The sequence below is a fragment of the Rana temporaria genome, chromosome 8 (assembly GCF_905171775.1).
Source record: "Rana temporaria chromosome 8, aRanTem1.1, whole genome shotgun sequence".
NCBI classification, from domain to species: Eukaryota; Metazoa; Chordata; class Amphibia; order Anura; family Ranidae; genus Rana; species Rana temporaria.
The window spans coordinates 28638530-28653016 of record NC_053496.1 but is presented as its reverse complement, the minus strand read 5'-3'; the positions used below and the strand labels follow the sequence as shown (position 1 = coordinate 28653016).

The following is a 14487-nucleotide window of genomic DNA, read 5'->3' as shown; positions in this document are numbered from 1 at the left end:
TTCATGAGTACAGTCGCGCCAATTTATGGCACAGTGGCTTCATGTGTTGGGCAAAGTGAGGCTGCAATTGATGTTTTTTTTTTTTTTCGTTTGTTTGCGCCCCCCCAAAAAAATGTTGAGCACCAGCCGCCACTGGGTGAAGTGATAAGGATTGGTGAACTCCGTTATATAATCCTTTGGAGGGTTTCATCTCTCAGCCCAGTACTGACATGTATTATAATGAGAGGGGACAACGTCTACATATATATCGTGCAATGTGTACACACACACACACCAATATACAACTATCAGCGCTGTGCACATTGCTCTCAATTCTCTACAACTCAGCCGGGAGCGCGCTTTCCCCTGCCAGGTGACCCGCGCATGCTCAGTGCACAGCGTGTGGGACGCGTGGCTCGGTTCTTCCGCACATGCCCGTGTCACCCCCTGCGCACGCGCACTGAGCGGCCCCGGTCCGGACAGTGTTTGGAGTCATCTGGTCGGCGCGGGATCTTCCCGGACAGTACAGGTGGGACAGGAGCGGATATGTTGTCATTTATTTGTATCCTCCTATCAGCAGAGGCTGGCATGTACACGGTGTACAGTACACGGGCCAATCACAGGATCTCTTACAAGGGACAGCAAAGTGTGTGCAAGTCCATGTAGTGGTACCCTGATGTGGAGTGGGATCGCGGGTGGGGGACACATCATTGTTGGGGGCGTAGAATTAGTAGAATCGTCATTGAGGGGCTCTTGGAATCACGTTTGGGAGATGAATACATAGATCATGATTGGGGGAGTAGATGGAGGAAGATTGAGAGGGGGGATGCTTGGATCATGGAAGGAGGTTGTGGTTTTGATCATGGTTGGAGGGGTGGTGCTTAGATCATGGGGATGGGAGGGGGTGTGGTTGGATCACTGTTGGGGGGTGATAGTTTAGTTATGGATCATGGTTGGGAAAGGGGGGGGGGGGGTGATGGATCATGGTTGGGAAAGGGGGGGGGGTGATGGTTATGGATCATGGTTGGGAAAGGAGGGGGGGGGTGATGGATCATGGTTGGGAAAGGAGGGGGTGGGTGATGGTTATGGATCATGGTTGGGAAAGGAGGGGGGGGGGGTGATGGTTATGGATCATGGTTGGGAAAGGAGGGGGGGTGATGGTTATGGATCATGGTTGGGAAAGGAGGGGGTGGGTGATGGTTATGGATCATGGTTGGGAAAGGAGGGGGTGGGTGATGGTTATGGATCATGGTTGGGAAAGGAGGGGGTGGGTGATGGTTATGGATCATGGTTGGGAAAGGAGGGGGGGGGTGATGGTTATGGATCATGGTTGGGAAAGGAGGGGGTGGGTGATGGTTATGGATCATGGTTGGGAAAGGAGGGGGGGGGTGATGGATCATGGTTGGGAAAGGAGGGGGGGGGGTGATGGATCATGGTTGGGAAAGGAGGGGGTGGGTGATGGTTATGGATCATGGTCGGGAAAGGAGGGGGGGGTGATGGATCATGGTTGGGAAAGGAGGGGGTGGGTGATGGTTATGGATCATGGTCGGGAAAGGAGGGGGGGTGATGGATCATGGTTGGGAAAGGAGGGGGTGGGTGATGGTTATGGATCATGGTCGGGAAAGGAGGGGGGGGTGATGGATCATGGTTGGGAAAGGAGGGGGTGGGTGATGGTTATGGATCATGGTTGGGAAAGGAGGGGGGGGGTTATGGTTATGGATCATGGTTGGGAAAGGGGGGGGGGGGGGGGTTATGGATCATGGTTGGGGGGGGGTGATGGTTATGGATCATGGTTGGGGGGGGGGGGTGATGGTTATGGATCATGGTTGGGGGGGTGATGGATCATGGTTGGCAGGGGGGGGGGGGGTGATGGTTATGGATCATGGTTGGGAAAGGAGGGGGGGGTGATGGTTATGGATCATGGTTGGGAAAGGAGGGGGGGGGGGTGATGGCTATGGATCATGGTTGGGAAAGGAGGGGGGGGGTGATGGCTATGGATCATGGTTGGGAAAGGAGGGGGGGGGTGATGGTTATGGATCATGGTTGGGAAAGGAGGGGGGGGGTGATGGTTATGGATCATGGTTGGGAAAGGAGGGGGGGGGGTGATGGTTATGGATCGTGGTTGGGAAAGGAGGGGGGGGGGGTGATGGATCATGGTTGGGAAAGGAGGGGGTGGGTGATGGTTATGGATCATGGTTGGGAAAGGAGGGGGGGTTATGGATCATGGTTGGGAAAGGCGGGGGGGGGGGGTTATGGATCATGGTTGGGGGGGGGGTGATGGTTATGGATCATGGTTGGGGGGGGGTGATGGTTATGGATCATGGTTGTGAAGGGGGGGGGGTGATGGTTATGAATCATGGTTGGAAAAGGAGGGGGGGTGATGGTTATGGATCATGGTTGGGGGGGGGGGGGTGATGGTTATGAATCATGGTTGGGAAAGGAGGGGGGGGGGTGATGGTTATGGATCATGGTTGTGAAGGGGGGGGTGATGGTTATGAATCATGGTTGGGAAAGGAGGGGGGGGTGATGGTTATGGATCATGGTTGGGAAAGGAGGGGGGGGGTGATGGTTATGGATCATGGTTGGGGGGGGGGTGATGGTTATGGATCATGGTTGTGAAGGGGGGGGGGGTGATGGTTATGAATCATGGTTGGGAAAGGAGGGGGGGTGATGGTTATGGATCATGGTTGGAAAAGGAGGGGGGGTGATGGTTATGGATCATGGTTGGGGGGGGGGGGGTGATGGTTATGAATCATGGTTGGGAAAGGAGGGGGGGGGGTGATGGTTATGGATCATGGTTGGGGGGGGGGGTGATGGTTATGGATCATGGTTGTGAAGGGGGGGGGGGGGTGATGGTTATGAATCATGGTTGGGAAAGGAGGGGGGGTGATGGTTATGGATCATGGTTGGGGGGGGGGGGTGATGGTTATGAATCATGGTTGGGAAAGGAGGGGGGGGGTGATGGTTATGGATCATGGTTGTGAAGGGGGGGGTGATGGTTATGAATCATGGTTGGGAAAGGAGGGGGGGGGGTGATGGTTATGGATCATGGTTGTGAAGGGGGGGGGTGATGGTTATGAATCATGGTTGGGAAAGGAGGGGGGGGGTGATGGTTATGGATCATGGTTGGGGGGGGGGGTGATGGTTATGAATCATGGTTGGGAAAGGAGGGGGGGGTGATGGTTATGGATCATGGTTGTGAAGGGGGGGGGGTGATGGTTATGAATCATGGTTGTGAAGGGGGGGGTGATGGTTATGAATCATGGTTGGGAAAGGAGGGGGGGGGGGGGTGATGGTTATGGATCATGGTTGGGGGGGGGGTGATGGTTATGAATCATGGTTGGGAAAGGAGGGGGGGGGGTGATGGTTATGGATCATGGTTGTGAAGGGGGGGGGGTGATGGTTATGAATCATGGTTGGGAAAGGAGGGGGGGGGGTGATGGTTATGGATCATGGTTGGGGGGGGGGGTGATGGTTATGAATCATGGTTGGGAAAGGAGGGGGGGGGGGTGATGGTTATGGATCATGGTTGTGAAGGGGGGGGTGATGGTTATGAATCATGGTTGGGAAAGGAGGGGGGGGGTGGTTATGGATCATGGTTGGGAAAGGAGGGGGGGGTGTGGTGTGGTGGGATCACAGTTGGGGGGTGGGGGTGTAGTGGTTTTGGAGGGGGTGTGGTTGGATCACGGTTGGAGGGGGTGATTATCGATCATGGTTGTTAAAGGACGGGGGTTGGTGTGGTGGTTTTGGATTATGGTTTGATCACGGTTTGGGTGGGGGGGGGGGGGAATGTGGTTGGATCGCGCTTTGGGTGGAGGGAATGTGGTTGGATCGCGCTTTGGGTGGGGGGGGAATGTGGTTGGGAAAGGAGGGGGGTGGATGGATCATTATTGGTAGTTGTATAGGGTTATGTCTCCAGATATGTAGGGTGGACGGTTCGATGTGCGGTGACCTGTGTCCAGGCTCCCAGGTTGAGGGATTGTGTACACAGCCAGAGAGATGAGTCGGTTTGTACTTTGCTTTTGTGTATCCATTTAGGGCCGATGCAAGAGCGTGATCAATGCATGGCGGATAGAATACCTGTATGTATGAGAAAGATGGAAGGCCGGTGGCATAGACCCGGGTTACTCCAAGCTTGGGTAAAACTGAGCTCTAGGCAGACGGTCTAACTGACCAGCTCTCAGCTCACGGAGCACTGAGAACCGACTGATTAGCAAGGTTTGATCGCTCGGTTCTCAGTCTTATGCCCCGTACACATGGCCGGGATTTCTGACGGGAAAACTGCGATGAGAGCTTTTGGCTGGGAATCCTGACCGTGTGTATGCTCCATTGCATTTTTTCCGACAGGAAAACTGCCAAAAACAGCTGGCAAAAAAAGGAGAACTGGCTCTCTTTTTTATTTATTTTTTGTCGGCATTCCCGACTGACTTTTTCCTGTTGAAAATCCCGGCCGTGTGTACGGGGCATTAGAGTCAGCAGGCGACAGATGCAGCATCCACCTCGTTTAAATCCACGTACTATTGGTTGACTGGCAGAGTTCTCTATTACAAGACACACTGATTGGGGTTGCTTTGTTAAAACTGGAGAGTGCAAAATCTGGTGCAGTTCTGCACAGAAACCAATCCGCTTCCAGGTTTTTTGTCAAAGCTTTATTGAACACGATGAAGTTAGAACTGATTGGCTGCCATGCAGAGCTTCACCTCATTACAATATGGCAATCTACTTAAAGGGTTGTAAAGTCAGAATGTTTTTTATCCCAATACATTCTATGCATTAAGATAAAATATCTTCCGTGTGCAGCAGCTGCCCCAGCCCCCCTAATACTTACCTGAGCCCCATCTCTATCCAGCGATGTCCACGAGTTCCTCGGCTGTCCACGACTCTCCTGATTGGCTGAGACACAGCAGTGGTGACATTGGCTCCCGCTGCTTTCAATCAAAGTCAATTGGCCAATCAGGAGAAAGAGGCGGTTGGGCAAAATTGTGGCTCCCTGTATGAATGGACACGGGGAGCTGTGACTCGGCTCGGGTGCCCCCATAACAAGCTGTTTGCCGTGGGGGCACTCGAGAAAATGTAGGGGCCAAGAGAGCCGAAGAGGGACCTGAGAAGAGGAGGATCTGAGCTGCTCTGTGCAAAACCACTACACAGAGCAGGTAAGTATGACATCGTTTTGTTTTTTTCTCAAAAAAAAAAAAAAGTTAGTCACTTTAAAGGATAGGTTCACCTTTAGAAAACATTTTTTAATATATGCATTTATTTATTTTGTTTGGCGCCTGTAAAGCATTGCACAGACGATCAGCAGATTGTGGGTGTAGTGCCACAGTCCTGCAGACTGTCTGTGTAGATGTCTGCCCTTTCCTCTCATATAGGCAGTTACTGAATGACGGGAAGCTCAATGAACTACCAACAGTGATCAACAGCCCCAAAGGCTGTCGGTACTTGTAGTTTTCACATGCACAGAACACTGGGAATGAATGACGCAGGCCATGTACAACACAAAGCTACAATGCTTATCAATGTACCTAATCATTTCTCTAATAACAAACCAATGCAACATAAGACTACAATGCCCACTGAGATACAACCTAATCAATAATCCAATAACAAGGCAATACAACGCATAAAGCTATGATGCCCAATTATTCTAATAAAGCAATAATGCCCATCAATATACCCAATTCTAATAAAGCAACGATGCCCATCAATATACCCAACTATTCTAATAAAGCAATGATGCCAATTGATGTACTCAATCAATACTCTAATAACAAAGCAATACATCAATGGGCATCATTGCTTTATTAGAATATTAATTGGGTATATTGACGGGCATGATTGCGTTATTAGAATAATAATTGGGTATATTGACGGGCATGATTGCGTTATTAGAAAAATAATTGGGTATATTGATGGGCATTATTGTTTTATTAGAATAATTATTGGTCATTATTGCTTTCTATGTTGTATTTCTTTATTAGAATAATAATTGGGTATCTTGAAGGGCATGATTGCTTCATTAGAATAATAATTGGGTATATTGATGGGCATACCGTATATACTCGAGTATAAGCCGAGATTTTCAGCACATTTTTTGGTGCTGAAAATGCCCCCCTCGGCTTATACTCGTCACCTTTTTGTCCCTGATCTCCGTTACCGCCCCCCCCCCCCAAACTTCGCACACATATAGCCCCACTCTTCCTCTACAAGTTTGCAAAGTTTGTTGGCCGGGGAGCACCGATTTTTTTTTTTTTTTTTTTTCAAAGTTGGGCACCCCTTCCATAGACTCCCATGTTAAACAGTCATTTCTCTGGTAACTTTGGGGACCCGGTGCCGGCCGTAGGTCCCCTGGACCCGAACTTGGCATACATATAGCCTCAGTTCTCCTCTACAAGTGTGCACAGTTTGCTGTCTGGGGGACCTACGGCCAGGAAGCACCGTTTTTTTTTTTTTTTTTCTTTCAAAGCCGGGCACCCCTTCCATAGACTACCATGTTAAACGTCAGTCTAGTCATAGGCACAGTGAGTCATGGGCACAGTGAGGCATGCAGATGGACACCCTAGGCTTATAATCAAGTCAATACATTTTCCCAGTTTTTTTGTGGTAAAATTAAGTGCATATCGAGTATATACGGTAATTTCTTTATTAGAATAATAATTGGGTATATTAATGGCCATCATTGCTTCATTAGAAGAATTGGGTATATTGATGGGCATTATTGCTTTATTAGAATAATTGGGCATTATTGCTTTCTATGTTATATTTCTTTATTAGAATAATAATTGGCTATATTGATTTGCATCATTTATTTATTAGAATAATTGGGTATATTGATGGGCATTATTGCTTTATTAGAATAATAATTGGGCATTATTGCTTTATTAGAATAATAATTGGGCATTATTGCTTTCTATGTTGTATTGCTTTATTAGAATAATAATTGGGTACTTTGACGGGCATCATTGCTTTATTAGAATAATTGGGTATATTGATGGGCATTATTAAATTTCTATGTTGTATTGCTTTATTAGAAACACTGAGCAAACTGTAGGTGGTATATAAATCATGTATAATTTTTTTTTGTATTGCCTTGCTATTGGAGTATTGATTAGGTTGTAACTCAGTAGGCATTGCAGCCTTATGTTGTATTGGTTTGTTATTACAATATTGATTAGGTACGTTCATGGGCATTGCAGCCTTATGTTGTATTGGTTTGTTATTACAATATTGATTAGGTACATTGATGGGCATTGCAGCCTTATGTTGTATTGGTTTGTTATTACAATATTGATTAGGTACGTTGATGGGCATTGCAGCCTTATTTATGTTGTATTGGTTTGTTATTACAATATTGATTAGGTACGTTGATGGGCATTGCAGCCTTATGTTGTATTGGTTTGTTATTACAATATTGATTAGGTACCCTGATGGGCATTGCAGCCTTATGTTGTATTGGTTTGTTATTACAATATTGATTAGGTACATTGATGGGCATTGCAGCCTTATGTTGTATTGGTTTGTTATTACAATGTTGATTAGGTACATTGATGGGCATTGCAGCCTTATGTTGTATTGGTTTGTTATTACAATATTGATTAGATACATTGATGGGCATTGCAGCCTTATGTTGTATTGGTTTTTTATTACTATATTAGGTACGTTGATGGGCATTGCAGGCTTGTGTTGTATTGCTTTATTAGTGTAATGATTGGCTGGTACATAGAAGGTCAGGTCTTCCTCTGTCATTGAAGGGACACTTTGAAATCTGATGCTTTCTCTGAGTATTTCTGTACATCTGCTGTCAGCCCCATTCACTGACAACGTGGCAGTCCTAGTCTTCTATTCCTGTCATTGGGACTGAGTCTTCCTGGTTTTACCTATCCTATTGTTCCAATTACTATATCTAATTGTTACTCTTTTCCAAGCTTTATAAGAAACTAGATAAACCTGATTGAAGAGTGAGTGCCACATCATCATCATCCGCCATAAAAATCTAGAACGTGGATGACCAGTGCAGAGTGTGAAATAATCATTAATAATCACATTTTCTCATTGAATGTACTTTGTATGATAAGTGTGATAATAGGACTGGAATTCCTATGGAGAGGTGGCATGTTCTACTGCAATCACTCGCAGGGTTTCATCATCTGCTGTGTGTATTGGTTGGTGCGGAGCATTTGATTGGATCGTGAGTAACACAGGCAGTCCTCGGCCGGCCCCGTCTGTGCCTCAGGGAGGAATTATATGAGGATTATTTATGATCCATCTACAGAGAGGAATTCCGTACACCAGAGGAGGGTAAGACGTTCTTCTATCAGGCAGTGCAGCAGAAGTCTGACTTATTAGGATGGCATTTTATTGTTGTTTTTGTGTTTTTTGAAGAAATAAAAATGTTTTTGTTTGCAAACTTTGAAACCTCCTGTTGTAGGAATGGATTTGCTTTTGTTGTTTATGTCAATATTTTTAAAGCTGAGCTTTTATATTACTTGTTTTGTTTTCTAGATCCTCAATAACACATTTCTACTATGCTGTTTTTTATTTTTATTTTTTATACTTCAATTGTTACATTGTAGCTGAATGTAGAATGATGTAGTAGAATGTGCACTGGGAACGTTGTTGCCTTTCTGCATAGTAGAACAAACTTTAATGCTAAAGATCAACTTCTGGGCTGTTTTTTTTGAGATTTGTCTTTTTTTTTTTTTTTTATTCTATCCTATTTTTTTTTTTTTTTACTACTAGTCCTAAAGGTAAGTGGCAATCTCTCTATAGGAAACCATAATAGCAATATAGGGCCAGATTCACAGATAATTGCCCAGGCGCAGCGTATCGGAGATACACTACGCCGCCGTATCTTACCTGGCGGAATTTCGAATCCAGGAAGATTTCGCGCCGTAAGTTACGGCGGCGTAGTGTATTTCTCTGCGCGTATTTCAAATTGGGCGGGTAGGGGGCGTGATTCATTTAAATGAAGCGCGTCCCCGCTCCGATTGAAATGCGCATGCTTCGTTTTGAAATTTCCCGCCGCGCTTTGCGCGAAATGACGTCGCACCGACATCATTTTTTGAACTTCGACGTGAGTTACGTCCTTTCCTTTTCACGGACGACTTACGAAAAAAATAATTCTAAATTTGACGCGGGAACAACGGCCATACTTTAACATGGCAAGTCTATACGCCACGAAATAGCAGCTTTAAAGCGGAGGTTCACCCTCAGAGAGCACATTTTCCCCTTAGATGGATGCTCGTTTTGTCTAGGGGAATCGGCTAATTGTTTTAAAATATGATTACCGTTTACGAGATGCATCCTCTCCGTCGCTTCCGGGTATGGGCTGCGGGAATGGGCGTTCCTTCTTGATTGACAGTCTTCCGAGAGGCTTCCGACGGTCGCATCCATCGCGTCACAATTTTCCGAAAGAAGCCGAACGTCGGTGCGCAGGCGCAGTATAGAGCTGCACCGACGTTCGGCTTCTTTCGGCTACGAGTGACGCGATGGATGCGACCGTCGGAAGCCTCTCGGAAGACTGTCAATCAAGAAGGAACGCCCGCTCCCGAAGACCCATACCCGGAAGCGGCGGAGAAGATGCATCTCGAAAACGGGTAAGTACGGCTCATATTTTAAAACAAATAGCCGATTCCCCTAGACAAAACGAGCAGGAAGCTAAGGGCAAACATTAAATAAATGGATGAACTCCCGCTTTAACTATACGCCGGGAAAAGCCGACTAGCGACGACGTAAGAGAATGCGACGGCCGCGCGTACCTTCGTGGATTGACGGGAAAAGCTAATTAGCATACCCGACGCGGAAAATGACGCGAACTCCACCCAGCGGGCGCCGAAGTATTGCACCTACGATCCGAAGGCGTACAAAGCCGTACGCCTGTCGGATCGAAGCCAGAAGCCATCGTATCTTGGTTTGAGGATTCAAACTAAAGAAACGACGCGGCAAATTTGAAAGTACGCCGGTGTATCAGTAGATACACCGGCGTACTTCTTCTGTGAATCTGTCCTCATTTTTAGTGCAGAGGAGGAAGGTTACAGACTCTGATACTGCTACAAGAAGTGATGTGACTACAGTGCCTTGAAATTTTCCACATTTTTGTCAGGTTACAACCAAAAACCTGTAAATGTATTTTATGTGATGGACCAACACAAAGTGGCACATAATTGTGAAGTGGAAGGAAAATGATAAATGGTTTTTCAAATTTTTTACAAATAAATATATGTGAAAAGTGTGGGGGGTACATTTGTATGGCGCCCCCCGGAGTCAATACTTTGTAGAACCTCCTTTCACTGCAATTACAGCTGCAAGTCTTTTTGGGGATGTCTCTACCAGCTTTGCACATCTAGGACAGGGACATTTTTGCCCATTCTTCTTTGCAAAATATCTCAAGTTCTGTCAGATTGGATGGAGAGAGTCTGAACAGCAATTTTCAAGTCTTGCCACAGATTCTCAATTGGATTTAGGTCTGGACTGTGACTGGGCCATTCTAACACATGAATATGCTTTGATCTAAACCATTCCATTGTAGCTCTGGCTGTATGTTTAGGGTCGTTGTCCTGCTGGAAGGTGAACCTCTGCCCTAGTCTCAAGTCTTTTGAAGGTTTTCTTCTAAGATTGCCCTGTATTTGGCTCCATCCATCTTCCCATCAACTCTGACCAGCTTCCCTGTACCTGCTGAAGAAAAGCATCCCTGTGGCATGATGTTACCACCACCATGTTTCACAGTGGGGATGGTGTGTTCAGGGTGATGTGCAGTGTTAGTTTTCCAACACACATAGTGTTTTGCTTTTAGGCCAAAAAGTTCAATTTTGGTCTCATCTGACCAGAGCACCTTCTTCTACATGTTTGCTGTGTCTCCCACAAGGCTTTTCACAAACTGAAAACGGGACTTCTTATGGCTTTTTTCCATAAAGGTCAGATTTGTGGAGTACACGACTAATAGTTGTCCTGTGGACAGATTCTCCCACCTGAGCTGTGGATCTCTGCAGCTCCTCCAGAGTTACCATGGGCCTCTTGGCTGCTTCTCTGATGAATACTCTCCTTGCCCGGCCGGTCAGTTTAGGTGGACGGCCATGTCTTGGTAGGTTTGCAGTTGTGCCATACGCTTTCCATTTTCTGGTGATGGGTTGAACAGAGCTCCGTGAGATGTTCAAAGCTTGGGATATTTTTTTTATAATCTAACCCTGCTTTACACTTCTCCACAACTTTATCCCTGACCTGTCTGGTGTGATCCTTGGCCTCCATGATGCTGTTTGTTCACTAAGGTTCTCTAGCAAACCTCTGAGGGCTTCACAGAACAGCTTTGTTCATACTGAGATTTCATTACACACAGGTGAATTATATTTACTAATTCTGTGAATTCTAGCTTCTGGTTCCACTAGATTTTAGTTGGGGGGGGGGGGGCATCAGAGTAAAGGGGGTCTGAAATTAATACAAATGCAGATCACACTTTTCACATATTTATTTGTAAAAATAAAAATAAACCATTTATAATTTTCCTTCCACTTCACAATTATGTGGCACTTTGTGTTGATCTATCACATAAAATCCAAATAAAATACTTTTTACGTTTTTCGTTGTAACATGACAACATTTCAAGGGGTATGAATACTTTTTCAAGGCACTGTATTTTTATTGGGGAGACAGCAATAAAAACTTGGCTGTAACAATCAAGAAAAGAAGAATTAGCATGATTCTGTCTGGAGAGGAGATTTAAAATGGTAGTAAACTCCCATTGATAACTTGTACCTACAGGTAAGCTTATAGTAAAGCTGGAGCCGTGATGATGTCACTCCTGCACATGCGCGCCGGAGCGTTTAGTTACGGCACAGTGCTCTGAAAGTCACGCACAGTATGTAAGACCTTCAGAGTGCAAGTGTCGTCGGGACATCACCCGCTCCATATAGTGTGACTATCTTCTAAATGATGCACATTTAGGAGATCTTCATTTTACCTACAGGTAAGCCTCATTATACCTGTAGGCAGGGCTCGACAAATCCCGGTCGCCAGGTCGCCATGGCGACTAGAAATAGCGTCCTGGCGACTTGGCTTGGAAGGTGGGAAGTCCTCAGCTCTTCCTTGTGTGAGCTGGCGCCATCTGGTGGTGGCCGTTGGTATTACAAGTTAGGCATTACAAGTTAAACAGCAATTCTAATGCCATTTTTCACTATTTTCACTGCCATCTTCTTCCCTCTAATTAGAACCCCCAAACATTATATATATATTTTATCCTAACACCCTAGAGAATAAAATGGCGATCATTGCAATACTTTCTGTCACGCCGTATTTGCGCAGCGGTCTTACAAGCGCACTTTTTTGGTAAAAAATTACACTTTTTTTAATTAAAAAATAAGACAACAGTAAAGTTATCCCCATTTTTTTTAATATTATGAAAGATAATGTTACACCGAGTAAATTGATACCCAACATGTCACGCTTCAAAATTGCGTCCGCTCGTGGAATGCCAACAAACTTTTACCCTTTAAAATCTTCATAGGCGACGTTTAAAAAAATTCTACAGGTTGCATGTTTTGCGTTACAGAGGAGGTCTAGGGCTAGAATTATTGCTCTCGTTCTACCAATCGCGGCGATACCTCACATGTGTGGTTTGAACACCGTTTACATATGCGGTCGCTGCTCACGTATGTGTTCGCTTCTGTGCGCAAGCTCGTCGGGATGGGGTGCGTTTTCTGGCTCCTAACTTTTTTAGCTGGCTCCTAGATTCCAAGCAAATTTGTCAAACCCTGCCTTGTAGGTGAAAATCACAAAGTGGACTTTACTGTTATTAAAAGCATAGTTCACCTTTATCAAAAACTGCCTATGCAGATGAGGAGCATCTGCAGGTAAAAACAATCTGTGCAGCTCTGACCAAAGTTGAATAATTCTCTTGCTATAGATGTAGGTCATTCATGAAAACTGACTGAAAAACTCCCAGAGATCGCATCTCCCTGTCCTGCCTTGTTGCTAGGACGTTGCTAAGGGACTCCTAGCTGTTACTGATCACCTCCACCATCACAGGAGGCAGCACTCCAATGCTGAGCTCAGAGATACCAGAGAGTCTATGTGGGGGGGGTTTGATTCAGAGACGGAGCTCACTTCTGTGACGGAGGAGGTGAACAATAAGGCCGGGTTCTCGCGTGCGGGTTTGTGCCAGGGCTCTGGTATGTGTCTGTTCACCAGTTCAGGTGTGATTCAGTTTTTGTCAGTATTTTCCCGTGTATAAGGCGACCGGGCGTATAACTTTTTTACAGTTTTTGCCTATACTCGCCCTATAAGACGACCCCCCCCCCCCTCCGAGGCTACATATTTCCTCCTTCTGGCTGGAGCCATACCACGCTGAGCCAATCACAGCGAGCGATGAATTCTATTAAAACAATTAACCCCCGGACCATATTGCTGGTCAAAGACCAGAGCACTTTTTGCGATTGGGCACTGCGTCGCTTTAACTGACAATTGTGCGACGTGGCTCCCAAACAAAATTGGCGTCCTTTTTTCCCCACAAATAGAGCTTTCTTTTGGTGGTATTTGATCACCTCTGCGGTTTTTAGTTTTTGCGCTATAAACAAAAATAGAGCGACAATTTTGAAAAAATTAATATGTTTTACTTTTTGCTATAATAAATATCCCCCAAAAACATATAAAAAACAATTTTTTTCCTCAGTTTAGGACGATACGTATTCTTATACATATTTTTCGTAAATAAAAATTGCAATAAACGTTTATTGATTGGTTTGCGCAAAAGTTGTAGCGTTTACAAAATAGGGGGTAGTTTTATGGCATTTTTTTATTTTATTTTTTTTTTTACTAGTAATGGCGGCGATCAGCGATTTTTTTTTTTTTTTTTCGGTACTGCGACATTATGGCGGACACTTTTGACTCATTTTTGGGACCATTGACATTTTAATAGCGATCGGTGCTTTAAAAATGCATTGGATTACTATAAAAATGCCACTGGCAGGGAAGGGGTTAACACTAGGGGGCGGGGAAGGGGTTAAGTATGTCCCTGGGTGTGTTCTAACTGTAGGGGGGGTGGCCTCACTAGGGGAAATTACTGATCTTCTGTTCATACATTGTATGAACAGATGGTCAGGCATTTCTCCCCTGACAGGATCGGGAGCTGTGTGTTTACACACACAGCTCCCGGTCCTCGCTCTGTAACGAGCAATCGCGGGTGATCGCACCCGCCGGGCACGCGCGTCGGGATCGGGGACGAGCGGGGGGCATATAGCGCAGCTATAGCAACGGGCTCTCGCGCAGGGGGGGCCGACCTGCTGCCGTATAACTGCGGCGGCTGGTCCGCAAGTAGTTAATACATAGCCTGCTTGGATTGGCAGAGGCTGTAACATCATCAGCCTGCGCCTGACTCTCAAAACCAATCAGAGCAGGCTACTATATGTAGTCTGCTCGGATTGGCAGAGGTTGTTACTCCAATCAGAGCAGGCTCTGTATTCATTAATGGAATACATCGGGATTGGCTCCGCGGTATATACTGTGTGGCTGAAGCTACATACA

The 14487-nt window shown here is 45.9% G+C and overlaps 1 protein-coding gene across 5 annotated transcripts in view; it reads left to right on the top strand.

Annotated features, from left to right (window-relative positions):
• The first annotated feature begins 400 nt into the window (after positions 1–400).
• The window catches only part of ALDH18A1 (aldehyde dehydrogenase 18 family member A1), a 63215-nt gene continuing 49128 nt past the window's right edge, over positions 401–14487 (top strand). For 2 of the 5 annotated variants that reach the window (XM_040361448.1, XM_040361446.1), the window contains exon 1: positions 8256–8274. The gene's annotated coding sequence lies outside the window, so the exon portion shown is untranslated. Of the gene's footprint in view, positions 509–8252; positions 8275–14487 lie in introns of those variants that run through there. The other 3 variants (XM_040361449.1, XM_040361450.1, XM_040361447.1) reach the window with 3 other exon arrangements.